Genomic DNA, 22040 nt, shown 5'->3' with positions numbered 1-22040 from the left:
ATAATCTTATTTAGTTCCCCTTCTTTTATAACACCTTCACATTCATTCCTCTTTTGAACACCCCTGATGCAGAAAGATCATGTATGAATTTAGATCTTTATAAACTTAAAGTCTTACAGATAACAATTTAGACTTAGCTTTAACTGTATCAACAACAAGTGCTCACTTAAGCTTCAATCTCTGTTAAATAGTTCATTAATACTTTAAATAAAAATCATTCAATAACAGAGGTGTAATTTCATATGGAGATATCTATAAGAGATATAAAGACATCATTTATATACACTGGTTTACTATCACTTCCAATTAAGTAGAAAGGATTACATGGAGAAAGTATTTTTGGGAGGACTTCATTTAAAATAATATGAAAAATAAGAATTCCTGCTTAGGCATGTGGAAGCATAAAAAATACCACCCTTTCATTCATTACTTTCAGTTTGTATATTTTATTTCTCATAATGTAAACCTAACCATGGGATTTGACAACCACTCCAAGAATCAGGTAAAATTTTGCAGTTATAGCTATTTACAATGCTAGGAATGAGACTGATATGTATATAGATCATATTTATATATAGATCATATATATATGAAATATATGAAAATATTTGAAATATATATATAGATCATATATATATGAAGTGTACAGAAATGGTAATTATAATTATTTGTATGTTAGGTTTGCCATGATAATAATTAAAAAATTATATTAATTTAAATTATGTGTATGCAACTTTAAAAAGTTTTTGGCTTGGGGCCAGCCTTTCACCAGTAGGCTGACTACTTTGGGTAGCGATTGGCAACTTCTTTCCCAGGTTTTCCGTTGAAGCAGTTTCAAACAGCAGGAGGGTGATCTCTGTATTCAGACCACCTAACAATCCCTGTTCAAAACAGATTCCTGCCTCCTTAAGTTTGCCTAGAAAGATTGTTTCTCTGAATTCTCTAGAGACATAGAGCTATCTTAATTACTTTTAACATGAGCTGACTATTTAAAACATTACACATTATAATATCTAACCAGCCATGCTTCAGGGCCTCCTCCATTATGATGATAGGCACCTACACTCTAAGACAATTGCTATGTTATGGTATTTATCAAAAACATACTTTAAATAAAAAAACAAATCTAGTGTTTCTCAGTGAAGCATTAGCCTTCTAATGGTGGGCATGCTTGTTCTGCAAATCAGTAATTTAATTTGATATATTTAGAGTTTTGAAAGCCAAACAATTGTCAAGATGCTAGTTCTCCTTGAGATTGTTGCCTTTATTTTTAAATTTCATTTTGTAACATGAATCTTGCCTCCTTTGAACTTACTCCAGTAGACTTTAGGTTTTAGTTTTCACACTGTGGTCTGTGTATGTCAGAAGAGTAACTTTTATCATAATTCAAAGAGGAAAACCAAAGTTTCTCTAGGTCCTTAGTTGTTATTTTTTGGGGGAGATGGAACAGAAAAATACATGTTTAGCAAAATCAGACTGAACACTATCATTTTTTGTTAATCCTTGTGGCTATAATTGAAAACAAATCTTTGCATAGATTTTCTTCCTCAAGAGAAGTTTACTTTTTAGTATGGCATTAGAATTAGATATAAACCAATAATTTTTCATTCATGGTGTACATCCCTAAAACTTTTCAACAGATTAGTGTTAAACATTAGAATTATGTCCTGGTTCCAGGTTAGATAATTACATATCACGTTGTACAAAATTTCTCCTTATTCATGATTGTAATTACTCCCTTTGACCCATTTTCCTTTAAAAAATGGGCAGAAATCACTTAAAAGTTGAGTGGTTTGTATTTCAAGGCTGTATAAAAATACTGGATACTACATCTAATATTTTTGCTGTTAAAATATGAAAGGAGTACTATGCTCTATACAGGTATTGATACTTTCTTATTCAAATATATGTATACTGGTATTAATTCCTAAAATAGTTGTTTTTTTTTTCTGATTTATCTAGAGATAAACCAAAATAGCAAACCACAAAAAGTAACTTTTTATAAATCCCATTTCTGGTTGACTATTGGTACTCTGCAAATAATGTGAAAATAGAATAGTGGAGAAGATAGGAATTCTTTTAGGAATTCTAAATTCTTCAAGTTTTAAGTTTAAAATATAGTTATCTAAGTAAGATAAATCATGACATTTTGGTTTTGGTATTTAAGTATATTTTGACTTATTTTTCTTAGAACTGAAATACATATAGCTTTTGAAATAATTTATTTGCCACGAATGTGTGTGCAATTTCTATCTTTATACTGATTTATCCTGGGCAATCAAAAAAAGTTCAGAATAATATACTATAATCATGTAATTATTCAAAGTTTCCTAAAAACAGATTAAAAGCAACTTAGAAAGTAATAGATTATTCTACTACTCTGGGTAGAATTTTAGAAATAATAGGAGTCTCAGAAAATGATATTAAAACAGTAGATATTCAAGAAAATGGAGATGCAGTGCTAGGAAAAAATATAATACAAAAAAAAAGGCAGCTGCAAAGTTACAGGAGATATTTAAGAAAAATTCAGACAAAGGATATCAGCTATAGTGTTGATTGTGGCACAGAGAAGATAACTATGGCTTTTGACCCTTCAAAAGAAAAGAGTGAGGCACAACTAAAATATTGGAAAGATATGTAGTTGAAGGAAATAAAAATTCCTTCATGAAAACTGGAAAAATGAGTACAGGGCTATAGGAAAACTAAAAATACATAATGAGTACTACCTGAGAGTGGACTGCAAATATACTGAATTTGAAGAGACAATACTTTGTATTTTTGTTAGTTTTTTTAGTTTATTTAATTATTTTTAATTTATTTTTAACTCAGATAATATGAGGATACCCCCATCAGGTATTACTCTCATATTGCACTCACCACAGATTCACACATATTCCTTCACCACAGACCACTGTGCTTCCTTCCTTCTTTATTGTATACCCCCTCTCCTCCTTGGTGCTTCAGTTCTGTAGTCAGCTGCCATGAATTAATTTTTCAACTTGTCTCTATCTGACTATTAATTATTACTAGTTATTTTATATTCTACATATTAGTGACACAAGTTACCTATTTCTAAAGAAGAAGATTTTATATAACAGGGGGTTACTTTATACTGTAGCTATACTGAGATCAGATTAAAATAGATTTTCAAATTAGCTAACTTCTATTCAGAGCATATCCTAAATATGTGCATTTGAACTGGAAATAAAAGCTCAAATTATTTTCCCTCACATGTTTAGAACTTTTAAAATTAACATTCTAAAACAAAAAGTAAGTTAGAAGAGATTTGGAGGAAGAGAGACACATGTTTAACTTTAATTGACCAAATAGCATAATTTAATTTTTAAATTTATGGTGGAAAACTAGATTTTGATCGACATAGGAAAGAAGGAAGGGGCATTGTCAGGCTATTGTGAACCACACCGTGAAGAAGGAGATCTTTAGGGGTTTGAAAAACGGATATGGTCTGATGTAGAGAAAACAAACAAAGTGATAAAGAGTTGGGAAAAGGATAATGCGCAAAGGAATTTAAATTTAAACAATAATTTTATCTCAATATTGTGCAAATCGTTTACTTAATTGGAATCAGTATAGTGACCATATTATCTCTACGCCTTGTGGCATGCACCAGGTACTCTCCGACTCAATGGAGAATAAACTGAAAGATTATTTACTCTAATCTTGATTGGTGATTTACTCTACAAGACCTTGAAGCATCAAGACTCTTGGCACTGTTTGGTCTCTTTCACTCGTCTCCATTAGTGTGGAGGGATAGGCAAGCTGGGTGATGTTATCTTTGTCCAGTGACCAGTGTCTTGTTAGGAACCAGCTATATTTAGCTGTCTGAACATGACAAAGTTCTTATTAAGGTTCTTAAGCTTGTAATTAAAAATGATTGTCTAGAGAACACTTTAACGGCTCTGTGGAAAACTCAATCCATTTGCTAACTATGAAATCAAACATTGCAATTAATTACAGAATGTGCCAGGGTGACACTTTCTCTGACCATATTACCCATTCTCACATAGGGAGTGGGAAAATGTTTGCTGATTATGGTTTTTCCTTCTGCTCTGTCCATCAGCTGTTTTCATATCCCGTCTGTTCCTTTAGCCCTCACCTGCCGTCCTGTCGTTTTTGTGGCCGGGTTTTGTAGCCTAGAAAACCTTTAGATTAATGTACGGTGACTGAGACTTTGTTGCTCTCAGTGCAAATGATAACAAGTTTGTTTGCCTCTCCCTTTCCTCCTTTGTCACATGGGTTCATTCTTAGAGAATGCCTGTTTCATGCAGTTGTCACTCTGGGCATTTCATTATTCTACTGCTGCTTTTCCATGCTCCTTCAGCTTCTCCAGTTCCCCCGTTATCCATGACCCCCTCCCCTGCTTCCCTGTCCTGCCCCCTCCCCACTGACCACCCCTCTTCTCTCCCTCACTCCTCTCTACCCTGGAAAGGAGTTGGGCCAATTGGCCCAGTCCTTCAGTGTTCATCTCTGCTTGGAGACCCATGGCATTTACCCACTGTTAACTCACAGTAATTCCCTGTGGCTGGAGAAGGGAGGCTCTTATGTCATAGAGGAAGGGGTCTTAAGCTCTATGGTTATTTCCCTTTACAATGGGAGGTTCTCTGGCCTTTTGGCTGACTAGGAGGTTAGCTGCCCCACACTCTGATTTTATCAGCCATCTCTGACTTTCTTTCTTTCATGGCAAGGCCTAACTCTCTTTCTTAAGAGATTGAAGCTGGAAAGTCTTGTTGACTGCAGGGCCACTTAGAAGTCTATGACTGTTTCTCCAACCAAGGAAACCAAATAAGTACTGTTCCTGTGCTGCTTGTGTCTGATCTCCACACCTTTCTGTGCCTCAGTTGCCTCTAGTGCACGGATAATCATGCCACCTATTGCACAAAGTTGTATAAAGATGAATTAGACTGAAACTAGTACCTAATACTCTTAGCTTAGTTTTACATATAGCTACTCACCCAGTTCTATCCTTGACCCCAAATACTGTCCCCCTACCCAGGAGGGTTTGCTAGTCTCACTATTTTCTCTCAAAAGCAGATTTATGAATATAAGGGATATAAAGGGGTTTATCTGCTTGTTGGGTTGTAGGTATAGAGAAAGATATTTTCATTGTGTCATAATCATAACATATATTTTATCCTGAAATTATAAAATTTTATTTTATAGCAAAATATTTTGCAGTGACATCTTTAGGCTATGAAATATGATTTATTTATATTCTGAAATAATGAGTGAAATTCTGTAGTTTACACTTCATCCAGAATATAGGGGGAAGGGAAAAGGTGTATACTACATTGATTATTATACTTATGTGGTGAACATTTTACAAAATTGCCTGCATAAATTTAGGAGTCTTAAGAGATATTTTCAGTTTTATTTTATTTTTTAATCAATATTTCCAGTTTTCACCATGTGTTTCTTCAAAAGGGAGCAGCTGCTCACTATAGAATTGTAATTCCCTTTGTAAAGGGAAATAACCATAGAGCATATAAACTGGAAAAAAGTCACTTGTTCACTATAGTGACTTTTTTCCAGTTTATATGCTCACAGAATAAAATATGCAAAAGAACTAAAATTGTAAAGAGTTAATTACGATGTTTGGAAACATTTTTGAAGAGAAGAAATTTTTTTCTTTCTAACTACCGAATTGTAAGTAATAGGGATCGTGGTGGATGTGGGAGCAGTGTAAAGTCTTATATGTTTTGCCTTTTGTAAAGACACGCCTTTGGAGAAAAACAATAATTTTTAATGTCAGATAATGAAACTGCAAGAGTTCCCAGTTGTCAATTTTGTATGGAGTATCTGCATTTATTTTTTTTTTAAACTTCACATATATTTTGATAACCTGTTAGAGCAGTACAAGTAGTTTGTTGGTTATAACAGACATATAATATTGAGTTGTAAACATTGTTCATAGCTTTATGTGTTAAATAGATGCTATGTAAAAATAGATACTGTATAATTTTATATATTATAATTTTATATATTATCTTTCAGATGTTTAAAAGAACTCAGGTATTTCAAATGATAAAGGAATAGATAAATAATCCAAATTTTTTTCATAAAAATAACACATTTATAATTTGGTTTGTTTATTTTTCTATAAATATTTAGAGAGAAATAATAACTTCCAAGTATTTTGGAGACTTCACAGCAACCAAAATGACTTCATAATGTACAAGTAAGCCTATGCATTTCCATTGAGAAGACTGAGGATGTTTCTACATAGTAGTGCATTATTTTCATATACCAGCAAATATTTTAGTAATTTTAGACATTTAGGAAAGAGTTATTGTATGGCAAATAATACAAATACTCAGGATGAAACTTTGGATGTTTTTGTTAAGGATGAAAGGCTGCTTAGTAATATGTAAATCTATACATATTTATAATAGTCTCCCAAATAAATGTCTATTAGGAAGCAGGCTTAAATTTTCAAGAATAAATTTTGTAATTTTAGGGAAAATGCTTTCATCTTGATAATAAAGAGCAATCACATTTTACAGTTCCATGATCTTGTGAATATTATGGAATATAAAGGCAATTCTACATGACACAGTTTAAAATTAAACCTGTGCTAGATTTTCTTAGTAATAAAGCAATTTCTACAACACGAGACCAATAAAGTAATTTTGGTTTGAAATAGCAAATGAATTAAAGGACTAATTACCAAGCAATTACCCTGTTATTTGATTACTACCTAAATAATGTAGATACAATTTTCCAGTAGATTGTAGTTTTACTTTTACTTGATAAAATGAAAATGGATTGAGGTAATTTAAAACTACATATCTAATGCAGCTAGAAATTTTCCTTTCAGGGATACTTAGAGACATCATTTCTTTGTTTTTTCTTCTTACACTCACCATAGGAAAAATCCAGGTGTGAGATCACATTTAATTTAAACTGTAAAAAAGACTAGATGATTACTTTGTCTGAAGGCATGGAAAAGGATGGATTGCCTTTATTCCACACCAGAATTTCCAGAATTTGAGCTTAGGAACGTCTGATGATGGAAAACAAGAGAAAACAATATAAATAATCTTTCAGCCAAAGGTAGTGATTTAATTGTAATTGAAAGTGGAGAACCAAAGATTCATAAGAAAACACATTTTAATATTTTTAAATTAATTTAGAAAGTATATTGAGTACATAGTTAACATGACACATTTTCTTCTAAATCCATTGTATTTATCTAAAAGAACTAGGATAATATCATTGCTATTGCTATTACATAAAAATAGTATATTGGTCAATGTGAAATGTACATAAAAATCCATTTTCCAATGTAAATTTGGATTTTTACAAGATCAGTCTAAATACAATTTGCTTCTACATATCGAAGCAAAATACATTTTCCATTTTCTTGCTTGTGAAGGTGTTCAGGATATGAGCAACATCAATATTACCTTGATTGAATATAGAAATTGTTTGCTATTAAACTGTTTCAGTTTGCAAACTAAAATGTGTGCCCTGGTGCCACATCAAAGAATGGCTGGCTGTCATTAAGAGACATCAAAGGGCAGCTTCCCTGAAGCCTTTAAGTTTTATGGTAGGTGCCTCATAGAGTTGTCAGGTCATACTGGGATACCAGAAGAAGACTCCATCTAACTATGGTTCCTTTCATCTATTTGGGAAGGTAAGCATCCTGGGTTAGAAAAAGTTCTGTAGTGATTTGAATACTGGACATCAAGCCTCTCTGATTACAGCTGCTCCCAGCATGGAAGCTGCTGTCCTGGTCTCTCTTGATGGACACATCTGGGGAACAGAAAAATGATCCTTGTGATAATATCACTGAGCACCTATGAAGCATGGAAACATAAACCTCTTTTTTTTTTTTTTTTGTACTCCTTTCGGCAAACAAACACATGGGTATTTTTGGTATATTTAGGCAATTCAGGATAACTTTGTAGAGGAACCATTTCCAAATTCTAAAGCAGTGCTCTCATTCGCTTAGCATGGGGCTGAAACATTTTCTGCAGAGGAACAGAATAGTGGGATTTCTGTTTAAACCAAGTGGCACAATAAATCTATTTTTTTTTTTCCTGGTTAAGCCTACTTACACTGTTATTCCCTCAGTGAGATATTACAAAAATATAGAGAATGATATCTTTCCAATCAAATTAGGGCACAACAATGGCTTATTTTGGGGTTGTTAGATATATGAATGTATTGCACATGAAAACACTTATAGTCTTAGATGTTTTTGTGGTTTGTTTTCCAGTCACATCTGCACCGTCCCAGGTTAAATTAATTTAATATTGCTAAACAAGTATATCCTATATATTGTCATAAACCTAAACATATCTTGACTAGTTGTTTCTACTTTATTAGAAATAAACAAAATTTTCTCAAGAACTTACAAATTACCATGAGCTGTGAAGGTTTATTTTGCCTAAAGAATTAATACATTTAAAGAATACAGTTAAAACCACTTTGTACTGCTTTGATCATTCACTTACATGTCATTAAGTAGTCTAAGCATTTTATTATGAAAGGATTCTGTTTACAAATTAGACCAAAGAACACGTTTCACACCAAAGATCCACATATATATTGTATTTTATTTCAGATGCACATGACACCACCTTAATATTAGAGCCAGATGATTAAAAGAACATTACCTGAGCCATGAGAGTCACTGAATGAGCTATGCTAAATTGGTTGTTTTCTGTTTTGTGATTAATTGTGCTTCTAAACCATATTTTAGCGTGCTTTGTTTTTCTGTCCCCAGTCATCCCATATTATTAAAGAGAAATTCTGCATATCTCTCCTGGAGTCCAATTAAGGATTTGCATCATGACTAGATTTTTCACTTTAATTACTGTATATAAAGTAGGTTTTGACTTATTTCCATATTTATCAAACTATGCAGAAGAAGCAAAATTCATCAAATAAACAGATATCTGTGGCTATAATTGCAGCCTGCATCGAGCATGTAGGAAGAAAATATGAGGGTCCAAATTTCATTATGTAGAACATAATAAACATCTGAATAATTAAACTGTGTGTAAATCATAGGCTTGGCAGTAGTAAGAATAGGAAAGACACCTTCATTTGATCCAAAAATATTTCTAAAAATATATCTTGAACATTAGACAAACAAGGAGTTGAAAAAACTTACACTTCTTATTAGGTAAAAAATATAGCATTGGATAATGAGTATTCAATTTTTTTTTATTAATTATGAGTTTTTTGTGTGCATAGGTTTCCAAAAGTCCTTTTTTTCAGCAAATAGGAAAATAAAACAAAAATAAGTAATGTAAGCAAATTATTTTCATGATTTTTCTTTGCACTTATACTGCAAAGTAATTAACACTGGGAAAGTGATCCACCATTTCTAGGATTAAGAAAGTGCTCTTTACAAATGATTAGATAACCTTATTATGTGTGTATATTTGCATATTAAAGAATTTGTATCTAAATAAATATAGGAACATAATTTTTATTATATTAAACATTTAATGATGGGGATCATATTAATATTATGACCAAGATGCTAACAACCTATTAAAAATGAAAAATCTAGAACTTTTTACATTGTAAGCATGATTCTTTAACTTATAAGACATTTAGAAAAAGTATTTCCAATGATTTTACCTTAGGTTATTTAATTATAAAAACTTAAACTGTCTCAAGTGTCATAAATGAATTGGGTTTATTAATTTCAAAACTTTCAAAAAGACATTTTTAATTTAAATTTTTATCATAGTTAAGCTCCTGACAAGGAAAGTTTAATTCTAGCTATTGTAAGGTTTCTAAGGGCTTTGAATTAATTTATCTTGTAGTCACGCTGTGAATGTAACTGGTTACTTTTGAATTAGATATTAAGGATACATAAAGTGATGAACTTGCTTAGCTTCTCCTATGTGAAGATTCATCATATGTTGATTTCCACAGGCTTCCAGAAGTGAGCATGTCTATAAAATAAAATCTGCTTAGTGTTGTCTAAAATTATTCATTTCTCTTTTGCAATTGATTTAGAAATTTTCTTTTCACTTTTAAGTATGTTACAAATAATGAGTATATGACTTTCTAAGGGTAACTAGGGTGAATAATGTCAAGGCCATTATATCACAGTCCATGTAAATAACTTGGATATATTTCAATATGCAATGCATGTAGACAGCAAATGTACAAATTTGATTATGGAATTGCAGTGAATGGTTTTTATTTTCGGAGGATGTGAGGTAAGAAAATTGGTTTGAATTCACTTAAATAAAGAGTTACTGTATATCTCTTTGTACTAAGAATCCTAATAGCTGTGTGAATGGTTTTCTTGATCTACTTTAATATTATAGTTGTTTTTTCTGGGCAAGCCCACTATTACTCTCTTAATGTCTATATGCAGGGATATTTTGAACAACAAAAACATAAAATCAAAACATTTTATGTGAACAAATAAAAATGATAAAATTGAAGAGTCAGTAAGTTGATAATTTAGTAACTTCTCATCAGAAGTTATAGTTGTTTAACTTAAATGTAAGTTTTAAAGACCTATATCTGGGAATAAAATCATTTATATAATCTTATAATAAAGAGATACTGTATCATGAAAACAGGAGAAAAAACGTTTTGAAGCATTTGTCTACTATGGGTAGAAATATTGCTAAACTATTCCAAGAGGTTATTACAAAGATCAACTTATAAATTTCTGTGGAAAAAGCTACAGTTTGATATTCTAAACAGAGAGCACTTCAGAGCAATATTCCATGAGTCAAATCTTCAATTTATGATTAGAGAGAAATTTCAATTTCTGAGTACCCGAAGTAACACAAGGGATGCCACTGACGTCAGGAATAATTCTGCTAACATGACAAAAAATCTAATAAGTTTTCTAGGATTAAAAAAATAACTGTAATTAACATCTATATTTCATGGATAAGTCTGAAAAAGTTTTTCATTTCCTACATTGGTTTTGATTATAGTGGTAGTGTTAGTTAAATGAATATTTCAGGAAATGTCTTTTTTGAAGAAAAGAGTTTAGTTTTAATTTACAAAATAGATTTGCTTTATATAATACCTAGTGCAGATCATGAACATGATTATTTTTTCTTCTTGGCAAGAAAATGAGATGCCTTTATGTAGGCTTCTTCTTAAAGGAAGAATTTGCTGGCATCTAGAACTCTTTTCAGTCCCCACTCAAACAACATATATTTCTTTTTTTTTTCTCTTCTATCTTGATAATATATAAAGTTTCTCTGTAGAAAAGAAAAGCCCAGGTTCCTGCACTTTACCCCAGATCACTGATTTTAGAATGTGAAAGCTAAATCAGAAAAATTTGCACTGTAAACATTTATCTTAGGCAGTGCTGCACTGGCAAATGTTTAATTACTTGGTCCATGAAAAAAATGTATCTTAGGCAGTGCTGCACTGGCATTTATCTTAGGCAGTGCTGCACTGGCAAATGTTTAATTACTTGGTCCATGAAAAAAAATGTATGTGTACAATGCTACTTCAATTAAAAAAAAAGTATGTGTAATATATACAGATACAGTGTACACATATATGTTTATATTACGTAAAATTACATGTATGCCATAAAGTTTATTATAAAACTTGTTGATATGGATAATATAGTGTACAATATAAAACAATAAAATATCTAATATTCTTTGTTGTAAATTCAATAAAACAAACTGATTTCTTTAATTTTTGCTGAACTATTTAACTGAAAACAAATCATAACATCATAACTGATGAACAAATAAATATTGTTCCAACATGAATGTTGTTTGATATTTTTGTTTATGGTAAAATGAAAATGAACCAGTGAAAATTATATAAGAAATAATTTAATTTATGATGTCAGTAACATCTTCATTGAATTGGTTAATAGATTTTAAACATTGAAATAATATTTCACCAGTTTTCTGTGTTCTAGATAATGTAATGGTAAAGACACAACGCATTTTCATTTAATCTGCATAATACAGAATAGGCAACAAAATCAATAAAGGGATAGGCCTGTTTTATGGAATCTTTCAAATTTCATGCTGCAAACACACCTACCGTGGCCAATTGCAAGTTACTAATGTGATATATGTAAAGCAGAGTTGGGATGGAATGCCCAGTTGGGCACAATTATATAATATTTATATTTATGCCCACCATTGTGACATGGCTAATATAAATAACCTGAAGAGCAATATAGTAGTAAAATGCCACAAATTATTAGGAAGTGATGGATTTTGAATATTTATTACCTCTATTTGTAAAATACTCCATTTAAATAATTTAAATACACTTAAGATAATTTATATTTAAAAACATAATTTAATTTTATAATGATTGTGTTTAATAACTGCCTCACAAAATTCCTGAAAGTTTTTTTTTTTTTATTTATTTATGCATACACGATCCAGGCAAGAGATGCGGAGGGGGGGTAGGAGGATTCACCAGAGACAGAGTAGGGAACAGAACAGGCATACTGAGTGAAATACACTGCTGAGGGGAGCAGCAGGAGAGTCAGAAGAGGTCTGCTGCACCATGTGGGTTACTCCCTGGCCAGCCGGGGATCAAACTCATGCTGAAGAGACCTCAGATTGCTTCATAGTGCAGTACTTAACACCTTGCGCCACTAGGGAGGCCCAAATTCCTGAAAGTTTAGCAATTTAAACTTTGATTAAAAATATAATCAGAAATATTAGAAGTTTCTCAAGATAACAGATACATAGACAGATTTCTTTTATAATGGATTCAACTGAGTTTACATGCATAAAAATGTAGTAGATGGCAGTGTATGCGTATTAACATCAAACTGTAAAGACTGCTGCCCTTAAGGCACTTAGCTTTGTGCTAATAGTTGTGGAAAATGCAGAGATATACACATGCTTTTATTTTTCACCTCAGGCTTTCATAATATATTTGCATAATAATGTTAAGATTATATAGTGATTAATGCAAAATAAAATGTTGAAGTATGGCAGCAAAATGGCAACTCGGTGATGACCATAAATAATATGAAATGTATCTTGGGAGAGTGGAACTTAATTGGGACTCTGGAAAATGGGTCATCACATCCAGACATTGGCATGTTAGAGAGAAAGGAATAGCAAGCAACAAAATTAACTGAACAAAGACAAAATCCAGAAGATTTTATCTGTTATTTCCTTTAGGTTTCAGTAGTTTAATCCAACCCACACCTAATCAGAGGATGTTAGGATTTAAAAATTTTTTTTTAAAGATATATTTATTTATACAAGCATTGGGTACAGTCAGAAGCGTGGGAGGGTGAGAGAATTCAGTAGAGCCAGAGCGGGGAACAGAACAGGCAGAGTGATGAAATATTCTGCTGAGGGGAGCAGCAGGAGCAGCAGGAGAGGTTTGTGCACCACGTGGGACCCTTGCTGGCTGCCAGGGATAGAACCAGTGCTGCAGAGGCTGCAGGCAGCTTCGCAGCCCAGCGTTAACCGCTGCACCATTAGAGGAGGCCTGGAATGTTAGGATTTTGCGAGAATTCACAGGATCACTAATTCTGGTCTCTTGAGGTATATCTTTCCTATTCTTTTTTAGATCTGTATTCTCAAACTCCTCTTCTTTTTCCTTTAACATCTTTGATCTTCCCTTATGTTGTTCCCTTTCCTCCCATGGAAACTTTGTCCGTTTCACTGCTTCTAGTTCTGTTGGGCTACAGACATTAAGTCCTGTAGGATAAGCAAAGGGTTAATTGGTTTCTTTATTGATCTGTTTAACAGCAAATTTTCTGTAATTGTGTAGTTTACACAAAATTCAGAAGTGAAGCTAGAGAGAAGCTATACTTCTTCAGAGGTATGAACACTTTTCCACAGATGTAGAGAAATTTTTATAGAAATTAGATAAAGCAAGCTTTAATGTAAGGATCCATTACCCAAGATATAGCAGACAGGAAAGGGTAGAAGCCTCACTCTTAGAGATGGAAGGTTAAGGGTCATGATTTCTTTGTATTTCAGGCAGGATTTATCATACAACGAAAGGTATGGTGTATGTGTGTGTGATGACTATGATGATGACATGATTTCAGAAAGATGGGATCTTTGCTCATTTGACCAGAGGAGACAAAAAATACTGTCTTTCTGCTCATCCTTCAATTTATCAAAATGTCATGTTTTCCTCATTATTTTTATTATGTAAGTATTGTATACACTGGAACTAATAGTATCCTAAGATTACATTTATTTTACACCATTTCTCCCCATATATTTTTTTAAAGATTTATTTTATTTATACAATAGCTGGGGTACAGGCCAGAGGCATGGGAGGGTGAGAGTATTCACCAGAGACAGAGTGTGGAACAGAACAGGCAGATTGACTGAAGTACACTGCTGAGGGGAGCAGCGGGTAAGTCAGGAAAGGTATGTTGCACCATGTGGGTTGCTCCCTGGCTGGGGATCAAACTCATGCTGCAAAGGCTGAGGACTGCTTCATCATGCTATGCTTAACCCCTTGCACCATCAGGGAGGCCCTTCTCCCCATGTATTTAATAAGTGTTTCCTTTTTTGTTAAATTTCTTTTTTTTTCTTTTTTTCAAGATTTATTTATGTATACAAGAGCTGGGGCACAGGCCAGAGGTGTGGTGGGTGAGAGGATTCACCAGAGACAGAGTGGGGAACAGAACAGGCAGATTGAAGTACAAGCTGGAGGGAGCAGCGGGCAAGTCAGAAGAGGTCTGCTGCACCATGTGGGTACCTCCCTGGCTGGGGATCGAACTCTTGCTGCAGTGGCTGCTGACAGCTTCATAGTTTGCGTCCCAACCCCTTGTGCCACCAGGGAGGCCCCCTTTTTTTTGTTGAATTTTGCACTGCTATCCAGAGTCTTCCCATGCAGTATGAAAGCAGTTGTTAAATGTTTTCCAGTAAGTAAATTTTCTTGTATTTGTGTTCTGTTTCTGAATCTCATATTTACCTCAATCTTGAATCTCATATTTACCCCATTTTGACAGAATACATTCTCTATTAGTTTCTTGAGAAAAAGCCCAAAGGAATAAATATATGTGCAAGAATACTTTCATTCTATTCTCATACTTGATTAATTAGACTTGATACAGAACTCGAATTGGATATTTTCTTTTTTAAAATTAATTAATTTTTATTTTAAATTATTTTTCATTTTTTTACAATGTTTGCTCTCTTTTCTCAGGTGTAGTCCCCATAGAATTTCCACAACCGGTTCACCTATGCACCATCACCATAGTCCTTTTTGCTCTTCCCTCTCTCATTTTGGTCCCTTTCCCTCCCTCTCCCTTGCAGAATTTCTCTGATTTATAGTTATCTTTTTATTTTTATTTTGTTTTGTTATGTTTTTATTGTTATTATTTTTCCCTAATGACTTATTTGTTTCCCCTATATTCCTCCTATAAGTGAAACCATTTAGTATTTTCTTTTTCCTCCTGTCTTATTTCACTGAGCATAATCCCTCTAGCTCCATCCATGTTGCTGCAAATGGCATCAATTTATCTTTTTTTTTTTTTTTTTAAAGATTTATTTATTTATTTATACAAGCACTGGGTACAGTCAGAAGCGCGGGAGGGTGAGAGAATTCACCAGAGCCAGAGTGGGAAGCAGAGCAGGCAGAAGGACCGAGGTACACTGCTGAGGGGAGCAGCGGGCGGCAGGAGAGGTCTGTGCGCCATGTGGGACCCTCCTCTGGTGACCGGGGAGCAGCCGGGGATTGAACCGGCGTTGCAAGAGGCCGCGGGCAGCTTCGCAACCCAGCGTTCAACCCGTGCGCCACCAGGGAGGCCCAATTTATCTTTTTTGATTGCTGAATTGTATTCCATTGTGTGTATATACCACATCTTCTTGATCCAGTCATCTATTTTTGAGTATTTGTGCTGTTTCCAAGTCTTCTCTCTTTTTTTTTAAGATTCATTCATTCATTCATTCATTTATTCATTCATTTATTTATGCAAGCACTGGGTACAGTCAGAAGCACAGGAGGGTGAGAGAATTCACCAGAGCCAGAGTGGGGAGCAGAGCAGGCAGAAGGACCAAAGTACACTGCTGAGGGGAGCAGCGGGCCGCAGGAGAGGTCTGCGCACCATGTGGGACCCTCCTCCAGTGGCCGGGGAGCAGCTGGGGATCGAACTGGTGCCGCAGAGGCTGTGGGCAGCTTCGCAACCCAATGCTCAACTGCTGCGCCACCGGGGAGGCCCTGTTTCCATGTCTTACCTAGTATAAATAGTGCTGCAATGAGCATAGGGGTACAGGTATTCTTTTGAATCAATGTTTTTGTGTCCTTTGGGTAGATCCCTAGTAGTGGAATTGCTGGGTCATATTGTAGCTCCATTTCTAGTAGTCTGAGGAAATTCCATACAACCTTCCATATGGTGGACCAGTTTGCATTCCCATCAACAGTGTAGGAGAACTCCTTTTTCTCCACATCCTCGCCAATGTTGTTTTTTTTAAGATTATATTTATTTTTAGACAAGAACCAGGTTACAGGCCATATGCGCAGGAGGTGAGAGGATTCACCAGAGACAGAGCGGGGAGCAGAACAGGCAGACTGACGAAATACACTGCTGAGGGGAGCAGCGGGAGTGGCAGGAGAGGTCTGCGCGCCATGTGGGACCCTCGCAGGCAGCTGGGGGATCGAGCCGGCATTGCAGAGGCTGAGGGCAGCTTTGAAGCCCAGCGCTCAACTGCTGCACCACCAGGGGAGGCCCCTCACCCAAATTTCTAAATGGATCTTTTTATATTCACCCTTGCCCTCTTTTAGGTCAAAATTTTAACATTTTTCACAACAACTAGATGTGTTTTTTTGAATTGCATATCTGATGCTGTCAAGTCCTACTTAAAATTAGTCTTCAATGGGCTTCCATTGACCTTAGGATGAAAATCAACATCTTGGACAAGGCCTACAAAACCTTGTGAGATCTAACTTTGATCTGTGTCTCTAGTGATGTCATATTACCATTTTTTCAGTTCTTTTACCTTATGATCTCCAAACCAATGACAGGGTCTTTTTTTTTTTTTTTTAAAGATTTATTTATTTATTATTTATTTATACAAGCACTGGGTACAGTCAGAAGTGCGGGAGGGTGAGAGAATTCACCAGAGCCAGAGCAGGGAGCAGAGCAGGCAGAAGGACCAAAGCACACTTCTGAGGGGAGCAGCTGGTGGCAGGAGAGGTCTGCACGCCATGTGGGACCCTCCTCTGGTGGCCGGGGAGCATCCGGGAATCGAACTGGTGCTGCAGAGGCTGCAGGCAGCTTTGCAACCCAGTGTTCAAATGCTGCGCCACCAGGGAGGCCCGACAGGGTCTTTTTCTATGTTCTTTTGTAGATACTAGTCCTTAACCTTCCTAATCTTTACTTTTTACTTTTTTTTTTTTAATAGTTATTTATTTAGGCATAGAAGAACTGGGGTGTAGTCCAGAGGTATGGAGGGTGAGAGGATTCACCAGAGACAGAGTGAGGAATAGAACAGGCAGATTGACTGAAATACACTGCTGAGAGAGGGTGAGAGAGGAGAGGTCTACTACACCATGTGGGTTGCTCCCTGACAGGCTAGGGGATCAACTCATGCTGCAGTGACTGCGGGCAGCTTCAGAGGTTGTGTCTTAGCCCCTTGCGCCACCAGGGAGACCCTTTAATTTTCAGTTCTACTTTTACTTCTTCAGGACATCTTTTCTAGCATCCTATATATATATTTTTATAGATATGGTGTAGTAATATACAACTAAAACATATGCAGTATTGTAAACCAGTGTTTCTTCAACAACAAAAAAATCTCACACATAACTCTTTATCATCACAATTATAATTTTTGTAATTTTTTGGTATTATTTCCTAATTAATATATGGTCTCTTAATTAGGCTATAAGATCCATGAAGATAGGAATCTTGTCTATTTTAATTTAACATTTTATCTTTTGAATTTCACATATGTCCAACATATAGTAGGCTACAACAAATATCAAATATTTGTTGAATAAATGAATGATTTTTCCCTTGCTTTTTTTTTTCTATTCCTTTTCTTCTTTTTTTTTTTTTTTTCATTCTTGCTCCTTTTAGGGGAGGTGATCATGAGTGATTAATTACCTGATTTTATTTGGGTCAATCAGAAAACAAATCAGAAATGATCAATAAAGTAATTATTTAAAAATCACCTTGAATTCTCAGTTAATAAAATTGTTATAGTTACAGTGAGCATTGTTATAGCAGTGTTTAATTTTGAGGTATATTTATTTGGAAATTTACAAACCCAAATTATATTGTTTATAAAAAATAAAAAGTAAATGTATTAAGTTTAACTTGGTTATTATTTTAACAATATACAATATATTACAGTTATTTTGCTTAAGAACAGTAAACACACTCAGCAAGGAATGAGCCACTCATTGTGTGAAATCATTTCTTACTTCTTAATTCATAATGAGTTCAGCTTATTCTAGAAAACTGTATTTGTAACTCATGATTTAATAAACTATTTGTTTATAGATGCTTATGTGTGTACCTTAGCTTACTACTTGAGTCCTACATGATTATGCCCAGAAATGATAATGATACTATTATTTTTTTGTCCTTTCTTGTGGGACCACACATATAATCCACATTATAATTAAGAAGGTAAATCATTTGCATTTCCACCCATATTTTTATTTGTGACTGTTTTCTTTCATTTTAAAAAACATGATTCATGTTCTATTGGAAAATACCTTTCTGTCTGGATTGTGCTACATTCTCAAAAGGCAGAAATGTGAAGTTTAGATAAATGTCATATATTTTTACTTTTCTCAAAATGTAAAATACAACAGAGGTGAGTGACAGCTGTGTGAGGATGTGTATATTCAGAATCCTCTTGCTGGATTTTGGCAGAGTCTGCTGTAGTTCCAGTCCCTTTGTTTACCATGTGCAAAAGACTGGATCAACTTTCAAACACTTTCTTATGGCTTAATGGGGGAATCATTAGTAGATGAGTTTAACAGACCCAAATGCTAGACACTCAGTGGTTTATTTTTCAAGAATAAACTAATGTCTGTTTCTAACCTTCAGTAGTTTAAAGCAAATTTGCATACAGCTGTATCCAGTTAAGTGCCTTTCAGACTTCTTGTTACATTAAGAATGTACAAGCATTAAGAGTGCTTGTAATACAATTGACTTTAGGCTGAATTTTACATTAATGGCACCCTTTGTTATTTAGCTGGCATTAAAGGCTTAAGTACAAGAAAATCCATGTAGAAAGCATATCATTTTTATTTTAATTTAAACTCCCAAGAAATTTGTGACTAAAACATCCGTTATGCCATTTGGAATAATTTTTTCCCCTAAAGCTCTTTGTAGCAAGAGACAAATGTTAGCAGAATCCTGAAAGCACAGTTACCTCAGGATTGCTGGGCAAATTGATAAAGATGACACTGATACAAATTGAAACCACAATGGCCAGGGGACAGAAAGCTGATGGGGTTTGGGCCTCTCTTAGGATGCTGTTAGGAAAAGGGCCATTAACATTGGCAAATAACAAAAAGGGCTTTAAGTAGGACGCTAACAAATCCTGCAAGGGAAATGGCATAACCACTGCCAGAACAGGAAGTGATTTCAACTAATCTCAAATGGGAATCCTTTGGACAATCTATCTTCTCCTAGAAATTAAACTATTTATATGACATATTTTTTCTTGTTAACATCTCTATTAGGAACTATTAAATATCTAATAGAATGCTTATTTTTCTAGAATTGTGTTATTCTAGGTAAACGAATTTTATGGTTAACTTTAGTGTTACAACTCTAAAATATATTACTCTGCATTTGATTCTATTCATCAAAAATTAGGCCATTACTTTGCACAAAGCACTAGGCCAGGAGCTTCCCTTTCTTATTATGTAGGAAATACATTGACTATAATTGTGCACTTTGTTGATGAACTGGGATTCTGTAGTGTCTCCTGTATTGTCCATTCTGAATATTAATTCTCATTGAAAAATAGTTCAGAAATGAATGGAAAAGGTAAAGGAGACTGCACTAATCTCTGTGAAACTTTATTCTTTTATTTGCTTCTTTTTCTTAGAAGTAAGGACTAAGTAAAATTTGATTAATTGAGGGAGCTGAATAGTTGAGGTCCAAATAATTTAATGTTTATAACAGACTCATCCTCTACGTCTTCAGTTATTCTTTTAAGAGTACTTCTTGAAACTAATCTCCCTGACATAATTTTAGAAGTGACATGTCAATGTCCAATGAATAAAAGATGGAAAAAGACAGATAGGAAGAAAAGAAAGCTTGGGTTTATAGATGAAAGTGGGACAATGAAGACCCCTACTACCATTGAGTTGCTGTGAATGTCTGCTTTTAGATTTGGTAATAGTTGCTTTATATATGTTGATGAGACTTCATTTGGTACATATATACTGATGAGTGTCATATCTTTCTGATGTTTTGATCTGTAAATAATTTTATAAGGTTCATCCCTGTCTCTTTTTACCTTCTTAAGTGGGAGGGCTATTTTATGTTGTATCATTGTTCCTGACATTTTTTTAGGATCCCACTTGTTTGTAGCATTGTTTTTGTAATCATTTACTTTGAGCCTGTGTTTATCTTTGGAGCACAGATGGGTCTCTTGGAGACAACAAAAAATTACATTTTGTTTTCTTTTTTTTTTGAAGATTTGTTTATTTATGTATACAAGAACTGGGGTACAGGTCAGAGGTGCAGGGGGTGAGAGGATTCACCAGAGACAGAGTGGGAACAGAATAGGCAGATTGACTGAAATACACTGCTGGGGGGAGCAGTGGGTGAGTCAGGAGATGTCTGCTGCGCCATGTGGGTAGCTCCCTGATTGGAGTTCAAAGTTGTGCTGCAGTGGTTGCATATAGCTTCATAGGTTGCATCTTAACCCCTTTAGCCACCAGGGAGACCCTATATTTTATTTTCTGATCCAACCATCTACTCTCTGATTCTTGATTGGTGAGTTCAATCCCATAGACTGGGATTAGTATACTATGGAATGATAAGTCTACTGGGAGGCAAAATAAATATCTGGAGAGTGTGATTAAAGAAAACACCTAATGGAACAAAAAAGCATAGTGAGGACTTACCAATATTTTGGTGGAAATTGACAATTTGGAAAGTTGGCCATGCTCAGAGATTACTGTTTTAGAAGTGTGGATGGCACTGTTATCTTGAAAAATATTCCTGAAGGGCTGGATATCAAGATATAACTATTCAAAGCAAGGCAATAATTCATTCTCCATAGTTGGGTAAAAAATCAGTGATTGATCTGAATGATAAAGCAGAACTCCAAATCTTGTTTTTGTAAACTTACTAGACTGCAGGAGACAGACAAAAACAATGAATGAGTGAATTGGTCAGTGAAGACTCACAAACAGAAGAAATTATGCCTTGTTCACCTAGTGAAGTGGTTATCTTTATAAGGAAATGAAGATCAATTGTGGCTAGTTTTCATGGTTTTTAAAGAGATATCACTAATTTAATGCCCTGCATTATAAATGCTTTAATGGATATATATTTAAAAAACCAGAAAGTAGGGGGCCTCCCCTGGTGGCTCAGCGGTTGAGTGCTGGGCTGCAAGGCTGACCGCAGTCTTTGCAGTGCTGGTTTGTTCCCTGGCCGCCGGCGAGGGTCCCACAAAAACAACAACAACAAAAAACAAAACAAAACAAAAAAAACCAACAACCAGAAAGTAGGTAAAAATGTGATGAACCAGATCCATGAGTTCTCCATATTTATACTGTTTTCTTACATAGCATGTGTGACCCTGACCCTTACTTCTCACTTCCCATGTGCCACTCCTTCTTCACTCTTCACTTGCTGCACTTGACTTCTTAAAGTTATTTAAGAGGTTCTGTTTTGAGGCCTACCCTGGTGGCGCAAGGTGTTAAGCACAGCACTATGAAGCTATCTGCAGCCTCTGCAGCACGAGTTTGAACCCCAAGCCGGCCAGGGAGCAACCCAGATGGTGCAGTATACCTCTCCTGACTCGCCCGCTGCTCCCCTCAGCAGTGTATTTCAGTCAGTCTGACTGTTCTGTTCCCCACTCTGTCTCTGGTGAATCCTCTCACGCCCTCCCACCTCTGGCCTGTACCCCAGT

This window comes from Talpa europaea, assembly GCF_964194135.1.
Source record: "Talpa europaea genome assembly, chromosome: 4".
NCBI classification, from domain to species: domain Eukaryota; kingdom Metazoa; phylum Chordata; class Mammalia; order Eulipotyphla; family Talpidae; genus Talpa; species Talpa europaea.
The sequence above is the reverse complement of the archived record's forward strand: the minus strand, read 5'-3'. Positions refer to the sequence as shown.